Source organism: Myotis nattereri, assembly GCF_964212035.1.
Source record: "Myotis nattereri genome assembly, chromosome: 5".
In the NCBI taxonomy this organism is placed as follows: Eukaryota; Metazoa; Chordata; class Mammalia; order Chiroptera; family Vespertilionidae; genus Myotis; species Myotis nattereri.
In genome coordinates this window covers 44,384,714-44,402,685 of record NC_138080.1, presented here as the reverse complement: position 1 = coordinate 44,402,685, position 17,972 = coordinate 44,384,714, and the positions used below count along the sequence as shown (strand labels likewise).

Below are 17,972 nucleotides of genomic sequence, written 5' to 3'. Positions count from 1 at the left end.
CTACATGAGTGGATTTAATTTGAAGGTAAAGAACCACTGCCCTCAAATGTCTGAAGGGCAGTCACTAGGAGAGTTATTATTTTCTATAGCTTCAGCAAGCAAGACAAAGACCCCAAGTGGAAACATAGCCAGGTTCTTTTTGACTTAAAATACAAAAAATAAAAAAATAAAAATTCTAATGTTAGTCTTGTTGCAAGTGACCAAATTGCCCCCAAAATATTGTCTTAGGTTTCTGGTGCTGACAGAGGAGATATGGTAAGAAAGGATACTTATATCCAATAGGGAATTGCTTCTAAATAATAAGCTAAAGGAAAAAGATGATAGTCATTCACAAACGTAACTTGAAATGAAAGTTTGTAAGAGAATAAGTCCTCAATCATAATACCAGTACCCTATGAGAGATGTCTTAAGTATCGATTGAAAGTTCTCTTTGGTTCCATGTTTGTTTGTCTTAAATGTATTTTGATGTTCTTGTTAAAAATAATTCTGAAACCACAAAATGAAGCTTCTGATCATTCTTTTCTTTGCTGTGGTTATGTTTCTCCATTAGAGTGGTTACATTTAATTTAATAACCATGATCTGCCTTTTGTCTTGTATAATGACTTTGAAACTGAGGAATCCCAAATCACTGGATTTTTATCTGATTAGGCTTCTGTGATGTCTACAAGTTAACTTTCTTAAATCCCCATGAGACTGGGTCACTGAGTTGAGTTTCTAGGGAGAGAAATTAAGGTGTCCTTTCCTCACTTCTAAAAGATTAATTGGTATCAACACAATGCCCTCAAAATGTCCTTTTGGGGGGGAAGTTAAATGTACTTCTAATCCATGCAACTTTGGATTATCTAAAAGCTTACTATGGGTATTTACTTCATGAGGTTAAAATAATAACAATTGTTTATTTGATCAGTGTCAAAATCGCCAACATGGATCTATAGGTACATTTGTGAAAGAAGCAGGATTATAAACCTCATCAGTTGAAAATATATCTCAAATTGCTGTAAGACATTTATTCCCAAGAATATAAGAGCTTTCCAGAAAGTGGTCGTTTCCTGCAATTATCTTATTCAGTTCCCTAGGATTGAATAATATTTATGTTCTTCTACCCATTATTGGGACTACCAGAATGCATTTATTTTCACAGGATTATGTCCTCCTTGTATCATTCTTACCACATATTCTTAAGTAGTTACAAATCTCTCCCTTTTTTCCTCACATTATTTCTTTTATCTCTTTTTCTCCTTACCTGTCTTTTCTTCATCCATCATTGCCCTCAGGAGCAATTAAGACAATTTCTTTGGCTTTTCTTCAGGCAATCTGAGTAGAAAAACAAGAGAATTAGACCCACATATCTCTAGAAAGTAAGTGACATTCAGAGGTCCTGGACAAAATGTTGAGATACATATATAAAATCCTTTGTATAATCTGAAGTGATCATATGTTTAAACAGTAAGCTAACTGTTCCAACAATTCACACACGCACATTTTATAATGAAAACTGTAATGAAAATTAGTCAGGGTATACTATTTCTGGAAAAACAGGTTTTGCCTTCACCAGGCTAGAAAGTGCTGTTTATTTTTCCATCAGTGAAAGGAAAAGCGTGGAGGCAGCTTTCAGCTCTCAGGAAGCTCCAGCTGCAGACTCTACTGCACTGCTTGTCGCGCTGCTGGGACCATTAGGTTACAAGCGTTGGGAGCAGGGACCGGGGACCAGAGCCTTCTCCAGTCAACCTGAGTACTGAAACATCTGTGAACAGTGCCGTGCAAAAATGAAGCCTCTGATAAAGGAGTGAAGCTGCTCTCAGAAAATACGTGTTTTGTATTTCTGCCATCTGAAATATGAAATTCTCCTGGCGACAAGTTAGAGAAAACTTTCTTTAGTTAAAAAAGAAAAGAAAGAAAGAACTAACAAATTAGCCTTTCAAGGCAAGCGGTGCTTACTCAAATGCTAGGAGGAGAATAAAAGCTTATAATTTTGGTACCAGCTCTCACAGGAGAGACTAAACACAGACAATTACAAATGATAAATATATACACAGAATCCATTTCTTTGTTTAAAGATAAGCACATTCAAAGCAATGGGAAGGCTAGTAAGAAAGAGTCTGTCCAGAAAGGCTTCCAGAAGAATGTCAACAGTGTCAAAAGAAGGGCTACTTACAAATCAAATTTAGAACTTGAAGGTATCTTAAACCTATTTAGTTCACATTTCTATTTTTTAGATATGGAACTAAAGAGATGTTGTATATGAAACAAGGACTCTAAATTCTCGCAGGGAAAAATCACACTGAAATTTGGATCTCTTGAGACTTAGAGTTCTTGCCATCCAATAAATATTCTGTAAGCAATAATAGAGAGAGGGCTTAACACAAGGATGGAGGTTCTGATTTCAGTGGGACATGTTGAGATGAATCTACACCAAACATCTCCTATCACAGAAGAGATAGCAGAAGAAGGACTTTCTAACACAGATTGTGAAGGTGTGGCAGAATGCACGGGAGAATGATCAGCCAGCACTCTGAGGGAGGAAAGTTTAACCTTTACTTTGCAGATCTGCTAGTCTAGGGGAATTCTGGATCCAAAGCCTGAACTGAACTCGTGGGGAGGCTCTGACCTATATATCTCCTCCTGTGGAGGGCCCTGAGGGTCCCCGAAGCCACACCCAAGTCAGCTATAGCGGGGCCTTGGGGGCATGCTCCGCAGCTCCGCCCAAGTCAGCTGTGGTGGGGAAGTAAGACTACAGTTTTACCAGATACTGAACTAGGTTGCAAGCCCACCCCGCACCCCGCCTCACCCCATTTTCCTTTTCAAAGGGATGTGGGTCATAAAGGAAGAACAATATACATCCTATTACATTAAACAAAGAATTTGAGAACTGACAAATACTGAACTACATACATTTATAAACATGACCCATGATAATAATTTTGTTGTTGTTGTTGATGTTAAGATATAAAAAGTTAGTGTTCTATGGTTCTATGAAGACTACTTTGATGGCAAGTTATTGGGCCATACTGTTTCTTTTATCTTTAAAAACTTATTTGGCCCTAACTGGTTAGGCTCAGTGGTTAGAACATCAGCCTGCAGACTGAAGGGTACTGGGTTCGATTCCTGGTCAATGGCACATACCTCGGTTGCAGGTTTGATCCTAGCCCAGATTCAGGAGGCAACCTATCAATGTGTCTCTCTCACATCAATGTTTCTCCCTCTATCTATTTCTCCCCCTCCCTTCCACTCTAAAACTCAAGGGAAAAATATCTCAGGTGAGGATTAACAGCAACAACAACAAAAATAAATTAAATAATTTATCAATTTGTGTTAGAGTAGGAAGGACAGTTTGACCATTTTCTCCAGTGAATCTTAAATTGTAGGTCAAATTGACAACAGGTACATACATGTGGAGAGACTTCCATAAATTTTTCAATTTAATAAAAATTACTTGAAAAGTATAGAAAACTTCTTACTTTTATTTATAGTAAAATAACATTTTTATGATCTAAAAGTAATAGATACTTTGCTAATTTCCTATCACAAATTGCTACAATTTTCTGACGGTGAGAAGTTGGAACTAAGTCTTCTGGGACTTAAAGTCCAGGTGACAGTGCTAGGACCTTCTGCAGGATCCTGAGAAGAATGTGTTCCTTGCCTCTTCCAGCTCCTTCAGGTTGCTGCATTCTTTGGCTCTTGGCCCCTCCCTTCCTCCAATGTCTGTTTCCGTCTTCACGTCACCTTCTCCCTTTACTGACTCTCCTTCCTCCCTCTTATAAAGACTGACATGATTACAGACCCACCCGGATAATCCAGGATAATCTTAATTTAGATTATCCAAGATCACATGTGCAGAGACCTTTGGTCATATAAAGTAACATTCACAGGCTCTGGGGATTAGGTGTTACAATTAAATCTACAAATATAAAAAGTTATATTGTTATTCTGGAATGTCTGATCAATCTTATTTAAAATAAAATTTAGAGAAAATAAGAGGCTGAAAAATAAACTAAAATTGTTTTATTCCTTAATATCTCATTCTTTCTCAAATCTATGCATGAATGCTTTGTATTATGCCTCTATATGGGCATCCTTTTCAATCTACCTCTAGTATTCAATAACGAATGCCACTAAGGTACCATCTAACATTGGATTCCAATTTTCCCAGAGACTATACTTTAGGGACACACTTTTATTTAATACAGCAACAAAGACGAACAATTCCATAGAAAATTTTGATTCTTGTAATGAAGTTTAAATTCTCTGCATTTTAAATTGGGTTCTAGATTTGTAATGAGAATAAGCCAATTATTTTCCTGGAATAAGTATGTCAAAGCCAGTTTCTAGCCTCAGATTATATGCTTTTAATTCAGAATGTTAAAAGGTCCATTTGTGAGAACATTTCATGCAATGTTTGATTTTATTTCAAGGTAATGAGGAGTGAAATCTGAAGCCACATTCTGAAACCTTCTAGCCTTTCCAGTTATTCCCAATGACGCCAACCTTGAATGTTTTGAAAAAAGTAAGTGCTCCTAGTGCCAACACTAAGGAAATGTTTGCACAGTTCTTTGGTGCATGTCGTTCTGAGTGCTGCTTTTATTTAATCTTCATAAAGCATTAGATTAAAAAAATTAGTTTTAGAGAGAATGGCATTTCTAAATATTCAGTAAAACTATAAATCACCTCGTTTCCAGTCATAATACCTATCTCAGTTTACTTCCCTTAATTCTAAATCTGGAACTGATGATTTCATGGAAATAACTTCTTAAAGAAGTAAGTTCATATCAACAAGGAATTAAATGATAGACATACCGGTAGGGTCTCAAACTTGTATACTCTTGTCCTTATATTTACCACCCAAAGGATTGACAAGTAAAAGGAATACATCATCTCTATTATTTCTATAATAATACTATTTAATGATATTGCTTTGATTTATTTAGTGTTGACTTACTTAGTTCTGCTCTTGGGTGGCCAGTTCATGGTGGAAAAAGAAAGTAATTATACTAACATATTTGAATAGTACCATTGGCCTTTTAAAATTTGTGTTTGCCTAAGACAAGGTGCATATAAAAGCTGATTAGAGCTTTTTCTAAAGAATGCCAATAAGATGGAGAGATAGCAGAAAACAGTGATAATGGGGATTGTTTCTAAGTGAATTAATCAGTTTTATGAGGGCAGGGCAGACTGAAATATGGTGTCAGTGAAAAGGAGGTATATTCAAGATGATAGCATCCTTTCTTGCTTGGGTGAGTGGATGGATGGTAAATCCATCTAGATACTAAAGAAAAAAAATACGGGTTTTGGGGAAAAACAATGATATGTTTCACTAGAAGTGCCAAAAAAATACAGATTGACAATGATATCTTCTAAGACAGAGATGAAAAAATAAATTCTGGAATCATAAGAATATGTTTGAGCCCTAGCCAATTTGGCTCAGGGTAGGCTGAATCCCCGGCCCCTAGTTAGGATGTGTGTGGGAGGCAATCAATTGATATCTCTCTCACAAAGATGTTTCTCTATCTCTGTCTCTCCCCCTCCCTTCCACTCTCTTTAAAAATCAATGGAAAAATATCCTCCGGTGAGGATTAACAACAACAACAAAAGTATGTTTGATAGGTGAAATCCTGTAGTAAGACCAGATTCAGCCTGTCCTACCTGTGTGAGGTGGGTATTCCGTTAGTTGTGGTGCAACTCAGCTAGTGTCTGCATCTCTCAGATAGATCTCCCATGGATCTATCTTCGCTCTGTGAATTCTTGGCAGGAGGGAAGTTCAGGAGCCTCTTATGTAACCATCTTGGTCCACAATCTGCTAAGCTTAGTTCTTAAAATATTTTTACTTCAATATATACTCATTTCCATGCTTATCTAGTCTCATAGTTTTAAATACCATCCTTGTGATGATTACTGTCCAATGTATATTTTCCACCTGGATCTCTTCCCTAAAATCCATACATATTTATCTATTTTTCTACTCTACCTTTCTATTAGAATGTTTAATGGGCAAATTCACAAAGAGAATGCTAGATAGAGAATGCAAGGGGACTTAAGGAATCAGCCTTTAGCTTTAATACTGGAATTTTCTATCAGAAAATCATGCAAATAATATCTCTGATGTTTTTGCCCACCTCCTAAGAATTAGACACTTTACATTAATCCCCAAACAATTTTCTAAATTAAGTTAAATTGATCCTGTGCTATTAATGAGCACCAAGGCTCAGAATGCTTAAACAACTGTAAATCATACAGTCAATGACAGTAGAGCTGGAACTGAACCCAAGTGGTCAGAACCTGCTTCACCAAATTGTCTCAGTGAGTTCATTTCCTAATAACCTCAGGTAATATACTCATCAAGATCCTGATGATGAAGAGAAGCAAAGGTTTCCGGGATGAAGTTAAAACAGCTGTAATAAAGTTTTCTTTTAAAGCATCTTAACATATGTCGAATGCTTTTTTGTTGTTGTTGTTGTTACTCATATGCCAAATAAAATACTTGGCTCATTAATTTTGAAATTTATCTTTGGCACATGGTATTTTTAGTGTTCTTTAAAATTTACTATTTATAGATCTCTTCCTTAAATTAAAAGCCACTTTCCTTGGATATTTACTGTTGGTCTTAATTCATCCTTCAAATTTAAGTCTTGCTTTAAACAAACAAATAACAAAAAGCCCTTAATGGAATCTTTAATTATGCTTTCCCAACTACCTATAAAAGAAAGAGAGGAAGTTGTGGCCTTCTTTTCTCGAATTTCCACAAACACAATCAACATATCCCTGATTCCTCATTGAAGAATAAGTAACACTTTTAAAAAGTAACATGATTGAATATGGCAAGATTTTTGACCTAGGAACCTTTCCCCAAAATTAATTATTTTGATTTTATTATTTTACTTAGAAATGTGAGCAAATGTGTCCACCTCCATCACTACTCAAATTTAAGCTGCCATCAGTTCTCACCTGTCACGTTCCAACAAGCCAGGAAAATAGACTCCATGTGAGGCCTTTCACAGGTTGTCTATGGTAACCTTTGTAATGGAAGACTGGAGAAGCCGAATGAGGTACAGCGAGATGACCCCAAGATCAGCAGCATCAGGAAGCATCTACTACCCCTGAAGGGCCAATGACAGGACGTCATGTTCTCAAAGCTCAAAGCCAAGGTTGTCTGGCAGGAGCTGACACCGTCTTGGAATCTACATGTCAGGAACTCCAACCTCAGCAGGAGGAGATTTCTGACAGGAGATGGTGCTTTGGATGGATGAGTGACAGGTGATTCATGGTAGGCAGAGTAATGGCCCCTACAGATGTCCACTTCCTAATCCCCAGATCCTGTGCATAGCGGAAGGTACTCTGCTGGTGGATTTAATTAAGGATCGTGAGATGGGGAGATTATCCTCAATTTTCTGGATGGGCCCAATGTAATCACAAAGGTCCTAATAAGAGAGGCAGTGAATTAGTCAGAGAAGAAGATGTAAGGACAGCAGCAAGGGTCCAAATGAGAGGGAGGTAATTGAAGATTCTGTGCTTCTAGCTGCAATGATGAGGAAAGGAACACAATCCAAAGAATGCAGGAGGTTTCTAGAAGCTGGAAAAGGCGAAGAAACAAATTCTCCTTTCGACTCTCTGGAAGGAAAACAGCCTTGCTGACACCTTGATTTCAGCTCAGGGAGACCTTTTTCAGACTTTTCACCACCAAAAATGTAAGATAATGAAGTTATCTTACTTTAAGTAACTAAATTTGTGCCAACTTGTTACAGCAACAATAGGAAACTAATACAGGATGGAATACCCAGATTCATCCCATCACCTGCTTTCTAATCTCCCACCAGTACCTCCACATGGAAGGCTCTATCAAAGAGCCACAGGAGCAGTAGTTCTCCGCTAGAACGGAAGAGGTGGGGGGAAAGCAGAGATCTTCCTTTGTCCGTTCCTGAGCTCTGCAACCCATTGACTTCTATTTGGCAAGTATGGAGTATAGAGTATATAGAGTATGGAGTTTATTTGGTCCTGGACCCTCCTGTGTTGTTATTCTACACTCTCCTATTTTTTTTTTCTATTTCTATTAGCAGCTAATGCCCCCAAATATATATCTTTGTCCAAGACCTCTCCTCTAAATCCAAACCACTATAACTGTTAGAAATCATCACTTGAATGTTTTCAGGTTATCTTAAAACTGACATGTTAAAAACGAACCACCTGAAATCTACTCATGTGTTTGGCCTATAAGAGTTTATGCATAGGCATACAATTAAGGCAAGCCTGGAGGTCTATTACTGCCTCACATTTTCCTTCCTTCTCTCCAATCCTGTTCCTTGTTCAGTATTCCTTCTCCAGTAAATGGATCTGTGAAAGGTCCAAACCTGGGAGTCATTCTTGCCCAGTTCCTCACTGTCCTCATCTCTCACCCCTAATCTGCACATTAGGCAGAGTGAACTTTCCAGAATGCAAATGTGTCAGGTCATGAGCTCTTCAGTGATCACCCAATGCTCTCTGTATAAAGAGCCATATTCCTGAAGTGGCTCTCAGACGGTGCATGGACTGGCCCTACCTGATACTCAGCCTCCATTTCAAGCCACACTCTCTATCATGCTCTGCACACGAACCAGGCTGGCCTCTTTCTCTTCCAACAAGCCCAGTCATTTCCCCATATACATTGTTTATATATGCCTGTCTAGTCAGCTCAGGCTGCCATCGTAAAATATCATAGACAATAGAAATTCATTTTTTCTCAATTCTGGAGGCTAATGAGATCAAGGTCATGGTATCAGCATGGTTAGTTTCTGGTGAGAACCTTTTTCATGACTTGTGAGCAGCTTCCATCTTGCCATGTGCTCATATAACCTCTGTGTGCATGCAGGTAAAGAGGAAAAAAAGAGTTCTTTTGTGTCTCTTTTTATAAGGGTACTAAATACATCATGAAGGCCCCACCCTCATGATCTCATATAAACCCAATTATCTCCAAAAACCTCCATCTTCAATACCATCTCTTTGGGGAGATAGGGGTTCAGCATATGAATTTGGGGGAGACACAATTCAGTCCATAATAATGTCTTTGCCTTGAACACACTATATACCCCTTTCTTATAGCTAAACCCTAAGGAGCTTTTTGTAGACAGCCTTCTATGATTCCTCGCTAAGAATACATTTAGTCCTCTTAACACAAATTTATCATGTTCCTTTCATAACATATATTACAAATGAAATTTTAGTTTTATTTATGTGGTTACCTGAATGATGTTCCCCATTCTCATACTCTGTTGTCACCTCTTTAAAAGGAGAGAGAATAACTTTCTATTCATCCCTATATTTCTACATTGTTCAAAACAGTGTCTGAGACAGCCGTGGGCAAACTACGGCCCGCGGGCCGGATCCGGCCCATTTGAAATGAATAAAACTAAAAAAAAAAAAAGACCGTACCCTTTTATGTAATGATGTTTACTTTGAATTTATATTAGTTCACACAAACACTCCATCCATGCTTTTGTTCCGGCCCTCCGGTCCAGTTTAAGAACCCACTGTGGCCCTCGAGTCAAAAAGTTTGCCCACCCCGGTCTGAGATATAATACATATACAATAAGTATATGCCAAATGAAATAATGAATGGGGAAATTAGTTCCCAACAGACTAATAGTTGCCAGAGGGGAGGAGAGTTGGGGGACTAGATTAAAAAAAAAGTAAAAGGATTGAGAAGTACAAATGGGTAGTTACAGAATCATCCGTGGGGATGTAAAGTACAGCATAATGACTATGGTCAATAATATTGTAATAATTATGCAAGGTGCCAACTGGATACTGGAAATATCAGAGGGAACACTTTGCAAAGTATATGATCATCTAACCACTATGTTGTGCACCTGAAATTAATATAAAATAATATTGAATGTAAACTATAAGTGAAAGAGAAAAGAAAATTATTTTCCAAATTTTGCTTCACCACTTCCTAGCTACATAACCTTGGACAGTTTACTTAACCTTTTTGAGCCCTAGTCTTATCATCTTTATCACAAGAATCGCAACAACTACCTGATGCAGCGCATCTAAAACATCTAGCTCAGTATGCGGCTGTCAGATATGGGACGTGAGATATTTTATCAGATATATTAAATGCCCTTATAAATGCTCAAAAAAGAGAAACTTTCTCTCCTTGATCACACTTTAGTCAGCTCCTCTGAGCCCTCTGCTTAACTGACTCTAACTTAGGCTCCTATCTCCACAGTCTGTGTAGAGTCCAATTTCCCTAAGAATCCTACTGTCAGATGAGCCAGAAGACTTCACCCTGATATCTGGCCACCCTCAGTATCAGATCAAATTTCTCACCTCCAACCTCAGGTTCCTGACCACCCAGGTCTGTCTTCACTAAGAAGTCCCCTCATCTTGATGTTTCCTCTTAGTAATTTCCTAGTCATTGATCCCACCCTGCTCCTTGACTGTAAATTCTCACTTTGCATAACTCAGAGTTTAAGCCTGATCTCTCTCCCATATTTCAGCAGACTGTCTTGAATAAACTCTCCCTTAGTGTCTTTATTAAGTATCCTGGAAAACTGGTCTTCAACACAAATGTTCAAAACAAGATAAGTTTATTGTATTTACTGTTACTCAGGCCCAAGTGAGAACTTTATATCAATGAGGAGATCTGTTTAAGAGAAAAGAGCAGAGAGATCGTAGAATCTAATAAAAATTAAGATGTAATGATTTTAGTAAGATTCAGAGCCAAAGATAAAAAGATGATCCTTGCTGTTTATACAAAGGGAATAAATTATTTGGAGACAAAATTGTCATATATGAAAATATAGTAGTACTAGACTGTAAATCCCATAATTCTGCAGCTGCTCTGAGTTCAACTCAATGCCCTTTAGGCCCTAGGAGAAAAAAAATTCTGAAATGCCTATCACGAGAGCAGTGGCTACTGCTATTTCCCCACATTAGTGGGACAATTATCAGAGGATCAGAATAAAAGAGATCAAAGCTATTTCAAGCCACTTGTATCTGCACTTGAACACTGATACAGGAGGTTGAGTAGAGATTGTAAAACAATCCTACTCAGCTTCTAAGGAGCAATTATTTTTTAAAAGGAGGGAAATAGCTTAGTCAAAAAAATGAACTCTAAAATATATGGCTATCATCTCAACAAAGAACAAAAAATGGTAGCCAAATATAATTATGTTTTTTTAAAAGAAAGCGTAGAGGACTTTATTCTGAGTAAAACCTCAAAAAGTTAGTTTCATGGTCACTAAAATTTTAATTATATATCACATACATTTCAGATTAATAATATTCAATGTACATCAAGAAACTAATATTCAGTGCTCAAAAATACACAAGTCAGATATAACCTCTATAATAGAAGTAATTTTTTATTCATCTGTGCTCTGAATTAATAGCTAACCCTCCAGGGAGTGTCTTCTCTGTTTCCTTTTTGCATATTTAGAATTTGTTTGTAATTACTGCTTTATTTGTCTCTCTCCCCAACTAGGCTGTAAGCTCTTTGCATATAAGAACCTGGTCTTGCCCTGACTGGTATTGCTCAGTGGTCAGAGTGTCACCCCAGGCACCGAAGGGTCAAAGGGTCACAGGTTCGATTTTCGGTAAAGGGCAGGCACATGGGTTGCAGTTTAGATACTCTGTCCAGGAGGCAACCAATCGATGTGTTTCTCACACATTATGTCTCTCTCTCTCTCTTTCCCTCCCTCCCGACCCTGTCCCCTGCTCTCCCTTCCTCTCTTCCTCCCTTCCACTCTTTCTAAAAATGAGTGGAGTGGAAAAAATATCCTCTGGTGAGGATTAAAAACAACAACAAAAAGAACCTGGTCTTATCTTGCTAACCCCAAAGCCCAGCACCTAAATATAATAGAAGCACATTTTAAAATACATTGAAAAATGAGAAAACTTCATATATATTAAGTATCATTCACCATACATCATATTTATAATTGTAAAACTTATTTTTTAATATATTTTATTGATTAAGATATTACATATGTGTCCTTATCCCCATGCTATCCCCTCCCCCTCCCCCACCCCACACTCATGCCCTCACCACCACCCCCACCCCAACCCATGTCCATTGGTTAGGCCTATATGCTTGCATATAAGTCCTTTGGTTGGTCTCTCTCCCTTACCCCCACTCTCCCCTACCTTCCCTCCAAGGACCGACAGTCCAATCAATGCCTCTCCACCTCTGGTTCAGTCCTTGTTCATCAGTTTATGTTGTTCATTATATTCCACAAATGAGTGAGATCATGTGGTATTTATCCCTTAAAGGATATCCTTCAGCATTTCATATAATCCTGGTTTGGTGGCGATAAACTCCTTTAGCTTTTCCTTATCTATGAAGCTCTTTATCTGACCTTTAATTCTGAATGATAGCTTTGCTAGATAAAGTAATCTTGGATGTAGGCTCTTGGCATTCATCACTTTGAATATTTCTTGCCACTCCCTTCTGGCCTGCATGGTTTCTGTTGAGAAATCAGCTGACAGTCGTACAGGTACTCCCTTGTAGGTAACTAACTATTTTTCTCTTGCTGCTTTTAAGATTCTCTTTGTCTTTTTCTCTTGGCATTTTAATTATGATGTGTCTTGGTGTGGTCCTCTTTGGATTCCTTTTGTTTGGGGTTCTCTGCGCTTCCTGGACCTGTAAGTCTATTTCTTTCATCAGGTAGGGGAAGTTTTCTGTCATTATTTCTTCAAATAGGCTTTCAGTATCTTGCTCTCTCTCTTCTTCTGGCACACCGATAATTCGGATATTGGAACGTTTGAAGTTGTCCCAGAGGCTCCTTACACTATCTTCATATTTTTGGATACTTTTTTCATTTTGCTTTTCCAGATAGGTGTTTTTTGCTTCTTTGTATTTCAGGTCTTTGACTTGATTCTTGGGATCCTCTCATCTGCTGTTGGATCTCTGTATATTATTCTTTATTTCAGTCAGTGTATGTTTAATTTCTGACTGGTCCTTTTCCATTTTTTTGGCATTCTCCTTAAGATCTTTGAAAGTCTCACTAAGTTCCTCGGAAGTTCGTAGAAGATTCTTGAGTAACCTTATAACTGTGGTTCTGAACTCTATGTCCTCCATTAGTTTGCTTTCCTCCATTTCTTTCATTTGTGACATGTTTCTTTGTCTTCGCATTTTTGGCTGACTGCGAGGACTCACTGTGTCTATAAGAAGAACTGCTGTGCTGGTGTCGGAGACCATTCATCGTCTTCACTAGCTGAGTTTAGACAGAGACCCCCAAAATCTGGTAGCCCTTCAAAGTCCTAGTAAAGGTCAGGGCTTGAAAGTCCTAGCAAAGGTCAGGGCTGTGCACCACCCAGTTAATCTAGGAACCACTCAGTTAATTTAGGTAATAATAAGCATCCCACCTTAGTTCCCTTAATTCCTTAGATACTTATGTAGATTCTTGTTGATTATTGTTAATCAGATACCCTGCCTACTCCCAGAAACCTATTGATGAGCTAATCAGATACTTAATCTATTCCTGGAATTTGTCCGCTGATCCCTGTGTCATTGAAACCTCCTTACCCTAGGGTTACCCCAAACAAACCTCCTTACCCTAGGGTTACCCCAAACAAACCTCCTCACCCTAGGGCTACCCTAGACCAAATAAAAGGTTGGAACGGCCTGAGCATCAGTGGAAGTCCCTCTCCTTGAGTTGGACTTGCCCGCCTGGTCCTCCAATATTGCAAAATTATCTCGTGTCTCTTTCTCTCATTTGTTGTGCGGCTCCTCTTTCAGATACCGAACCCTACTCCACGCGGGTCGTGGAAGGAATCACCCGACAGCTGGAGACACCCTTATGCGGTAGGAATTGCGTCAGTGGGGCTTTGGTGCTCACTGAGTCTGCTTCTTGAGTGTGTCCCTTATAGATGTGAGGAGTTGAAATCTAGTATCTGACCAGGGGTACCCTGGCTCCTGGATCTCCAAGCCAACCACAGTGTGGGTCCACCCAGCAGGGGCTACAGCAATATCAACAGGTTTCTCCTCCTTGTTTGGAGTTTGGAAGTTTTGGAGCTCTCTGATTCACTGCAGATTGTTAGGCTGCAAAAGCGCAGGTGCCTCCTTTGTGCTGCCGAGCACAGCTTGGGAGGGGATGTAGTGGGGCGGGGTCTCAGAGAGTTCCCAGGGCGGGGCAAACAGCAATGGTGTCCTCAGCGACCCCACGACTCCTACTCCCGACTCCTTGACTCCCCGAGTGCTGCGCGCCAATGATCCCTGCGAGCAGCTCTGTGAGAAAGTCACCTTCACTTTCCGTCCAGCTGCAAGACGGTCCCGTCTCTCCCCGTAGGAGCCTGGGACCCCAGCGTCTCTCTGTAAATGAGTTCAGTGCATTTGAGAGCTTGTCCCCTTCCGATTGAAAGAAACTGCACACCCAGGTGCAGCAGCCTTGCGCGTGCACGTACCCGCCCCCCCCCCCCCCAATCTCTGTTCTTGGTGCCTCTCCCCTCCTACTCGGTCTCAATGTGCTTTTTTCTTTCCTTCTAGTTGTAGAACTTCCACTCTGTCAGCTTTCCCGTGGTTCTGGATGATAGCTGTTTTGTCTTATACTTGTGGTTTTAATGTTGTTGTGGGGAACAGCACGTACAGGTTTGTACCTTATGCCGCCATCTTGGTTCTCCTAATTGTAAAACTTATTAAATTTAATTTAACAGAAGTTAATAACCATGTGCCAGTTTCTGAACTTGTTGCTATAGAATATTATAAAACAATACAGATATAGGAAAAAAAAACACCATATCTTTTTCTTTTCAACCAAACCACTGAGCTATAAATCACACATTTAGTGGCACACTTCCGATGTGCCAACCACTGTTTTAAACATATTATAAGTGTTTCTCTTTGTCAGTTTCAGCTACTATAATAAGTGCTGTAGTCTGTGTGGCTTATAAATAGCAGATTTCTTTTTTTCCTCACAGTTATGAAACCAGTATGGTCAAGTTCTGGTGAGAGCCCTCTTTTAAGTTGCAGATTGCCAACTTCTTTTTATATCTTCACTTTTTAAAAAAAAAATTTTCACATGGCAAGGAGCAAAAAGGAGAGATAAACTTTCTCCTGACTCTTATAAGGGCACTTACTCCATTCATGAGACCTCTACCTTCAAGACCTCACCTAATCCTAATAACCTCCCACTATAGTTATAAATCATAGACTAACATGGAATATTCCTCTATTGATAAACCTTTCTTACTAGTTTCCCTTTCAGAATGAAAGTAACTTTCTCTTGAAGATCTTAGAACTCCACACTATAGCCTTCAATATAACAAGTTAAATTGATTAGATAATATTAAGTGTTGTTAACTTTTAATTCTCATGTACAATTTCCTAATTTTTTTTATCATGTTTCATATAAATAAAAAGCAAACATAGGTAACAAATATAACTACAAATCAATTAATTTATAAAAATGAGAAAGAACATAGCTTTACATTATGCTTGCATTAATAATATAATTTGGTGCAGATGAGTGTTAGCAAAGCTTTGCTATCTGATACTACAGCTTATGAAATTAAAATATATATGGCTTAAAATGTGGGATACATTTTCTTTGCTTAGTTAACTGCAATCAATCTTATAAGCTTTTAAAAAAACAGTTTAAAAAGAATAGTTGAGTGTATGTCTAAAGCCTAGACTTTAAGGTCATCTCTGGCCCTTATATACCTAACTAGAGACCCAGTGCATGGATCGGGCCAAAACCAGCTCTCTGACATCCCCCTAAGGCAGCGGTTCTCAACCTGTGGGTCGCAACCCCTTTGGGGGTCGAATGACTCTTTCACAAGGGTCGCCTAAATACATCCTGCATATCAGATATTTACATTACAATTCATAACAGTAGCAAAATTACAGTTATGAAGTAGCAACAAAAATAATTTTATGGTTGGGGGTCACCACAACATGAGGAACTCTATTAAAGGGTCACGGCATTAGGAAGGTTGAGAACCACTGCCTAAGGGGTCCCAGTTTCCATGAGGGTGGTTCTCAGGTGACACACCCTGGAATCAGGCTCCCTTCTCTCTGGTTCCCGGTATGTCACCCCAAGAACCACTGCTGCCAAGTGACTGCAGGTCGGCAGCTCCTGCATTGAGCGTCTGCCACCTGGTGGTCAGTGCATGTCATAGCTACTGGCCAGACACTTAGGCTTTTATATAGAGAGATATTATATAGCTTTGAGAAGTTACATTGCCTCTTAGTCTTAACTACCACATCAATAAAGTTGCAATGTTTTAGGACCAAAGTCTGTTGTATATAGCTTACTTAGCACTACAACTGTCTTAGAAATGCTCAATAACTGTTCATTTATTTTTATCAGTTATAATAACTTGTTGTTAGCCCTTAAGTCCCAAAGCATGAATACCTACTTACATATATACATATATTTATAACTATAATTACACTTATAAACACCCAAAACACTAAGAACCCACACCAAAAATGTGCATAGACTCACATAAATCAATAACAACATATGTAATATTTACTTTGGCACATAACTAAGACTTTGAGAAACATCCCCATCTCACCCCCTACTCACAAAGGGGTGGTCAAGAGAATTTATGTCAACATAATTAACAATATATGTCACCATCCATTAGGATCAACACACAACCTCATAACTATTGGCAACAGAGGCAACACAGAAAAGTAAGCTAGTGGCAAAGACGTGTCACTCTCTATTACTACTAAGAAAACAAAATAGAATCTCTCTCCAAATGTAAAGTACATACCGAGTATAAATTAGAACCATGCTCCTTTTGATTATGCACTCTGGTAATTTTAATCAGATCGAATGATTTTGCATTATGAGCAGTAGATTAACTAAGAAAGCCAAGAGAAAAATTTTCAAATAGATAAGTATTCCCTCTGGTACTTTGCCTCTCCTGAGAGCAAAATGGAGCTAAATAAAACCCATGACATGTGAGAAGCAAAAATACATTCCCACCATTTCAAGTTCAAGAACTTAGGCTGTTTTTATAGGAAGCCAAACCAACACTACAGGGTGGAATCAGCTGTCATGTTTTGGAAGAGCTGTTAGGCAGATAAATGTTAGTTTAAGAAAGTACTGTGTGCCCACTTAGAGCACACAAAAAATACATTGGCAATTCTTTTATATATATGTATTTTTTTAATTGATTTCAGATAGAAAGGGAGAGAGAGGTAGTAACATCAATGATGAGAGGGAATCATTGGTTGGCTGCCTCCTGCACGCCCCCTACTGAGGATCAAGCCCACAACCCCAGCATGTGCCCTTGACCAGAATTGAACCTGGGACCCTTCAGTCTGCAGGCAGACACTCTACCCATTGAGCCAAGCCAGCTAGGACAATTCCTTTATATGTTAAATAAAGTTTCATGGACTCAAAGTCAATCATTAAAGCAGGCTTTTATTTCTGCCCCTTTGTGCCAACCTGTTATTTCCACACGATGGGTAACACAATCTAAAGTAATTTATTGACCAAAATTAGAAACCACGTCTACACAGGACGTTTTAGCAGAGATACCACTCATCACTATTTACCTCGTTTGCCATCTTCTTCATTCACCTAAAAAGTCCTCAAATCTCAAGCCCAGATTGAATTTACTAGTATCTTCTGAGGTTTCTGCTAGTGTTTCCCAACCATCCTGCAAGGCTGGAGAAAACCACACAGGAGTGCGGATAGGTGCCTTGCAGTTATGGTATTGAGCCCCATTTGAGTCCTTGATGCAATCCAGCAAACTCCATTATGTCTTAGTCAGTGTGTGTTCCCATTGCCCTCAGCAGGTTTCTGCCCTCAAGTGTTAACCTTAATATCAAATCTACTACCTCATCACCTTCATCCTCACCTATGGTTTCATTTTCTACATCACTTCACTTTCACTTCATTCATTTCATTTTATTTACCGCAGGAAGAGAAACATCATAGGAGGTCTCCCCTAACTGTCTCGCTACATGGTCTGCGTGGACCTCCTGTCTTCTTAGTTTCTTCCCTCTCAGTAACAGGAAAGGGAAGTTAAATCTACCTCCCCT

At 38.8% G+C, this 17,972-nt stretch overlaps 1 protein-coding gene across 2 annotated transcripts in view; it reads right to left on the bottom strand.

The window, feature by feature from the left end:
- Positions 1-17,972, bottom strand: part of LOC308520744 (uncharacterized protein) — a 90,965-nt gene that overhangs the window by 37,035 nt on the left and 35,958 nt on the right. For both annotated transcript variants that reach the window (XM_081093458.1, XM_081093457.1), the window contains exon 2: positions 1,245-1,315. The gene's annotated coding sequence lies outside the window, so the exon portion shown is untranslated. The remainder of the gene's footprint in view (positions 1-1,244; positions 1,316-17,972) is intronic.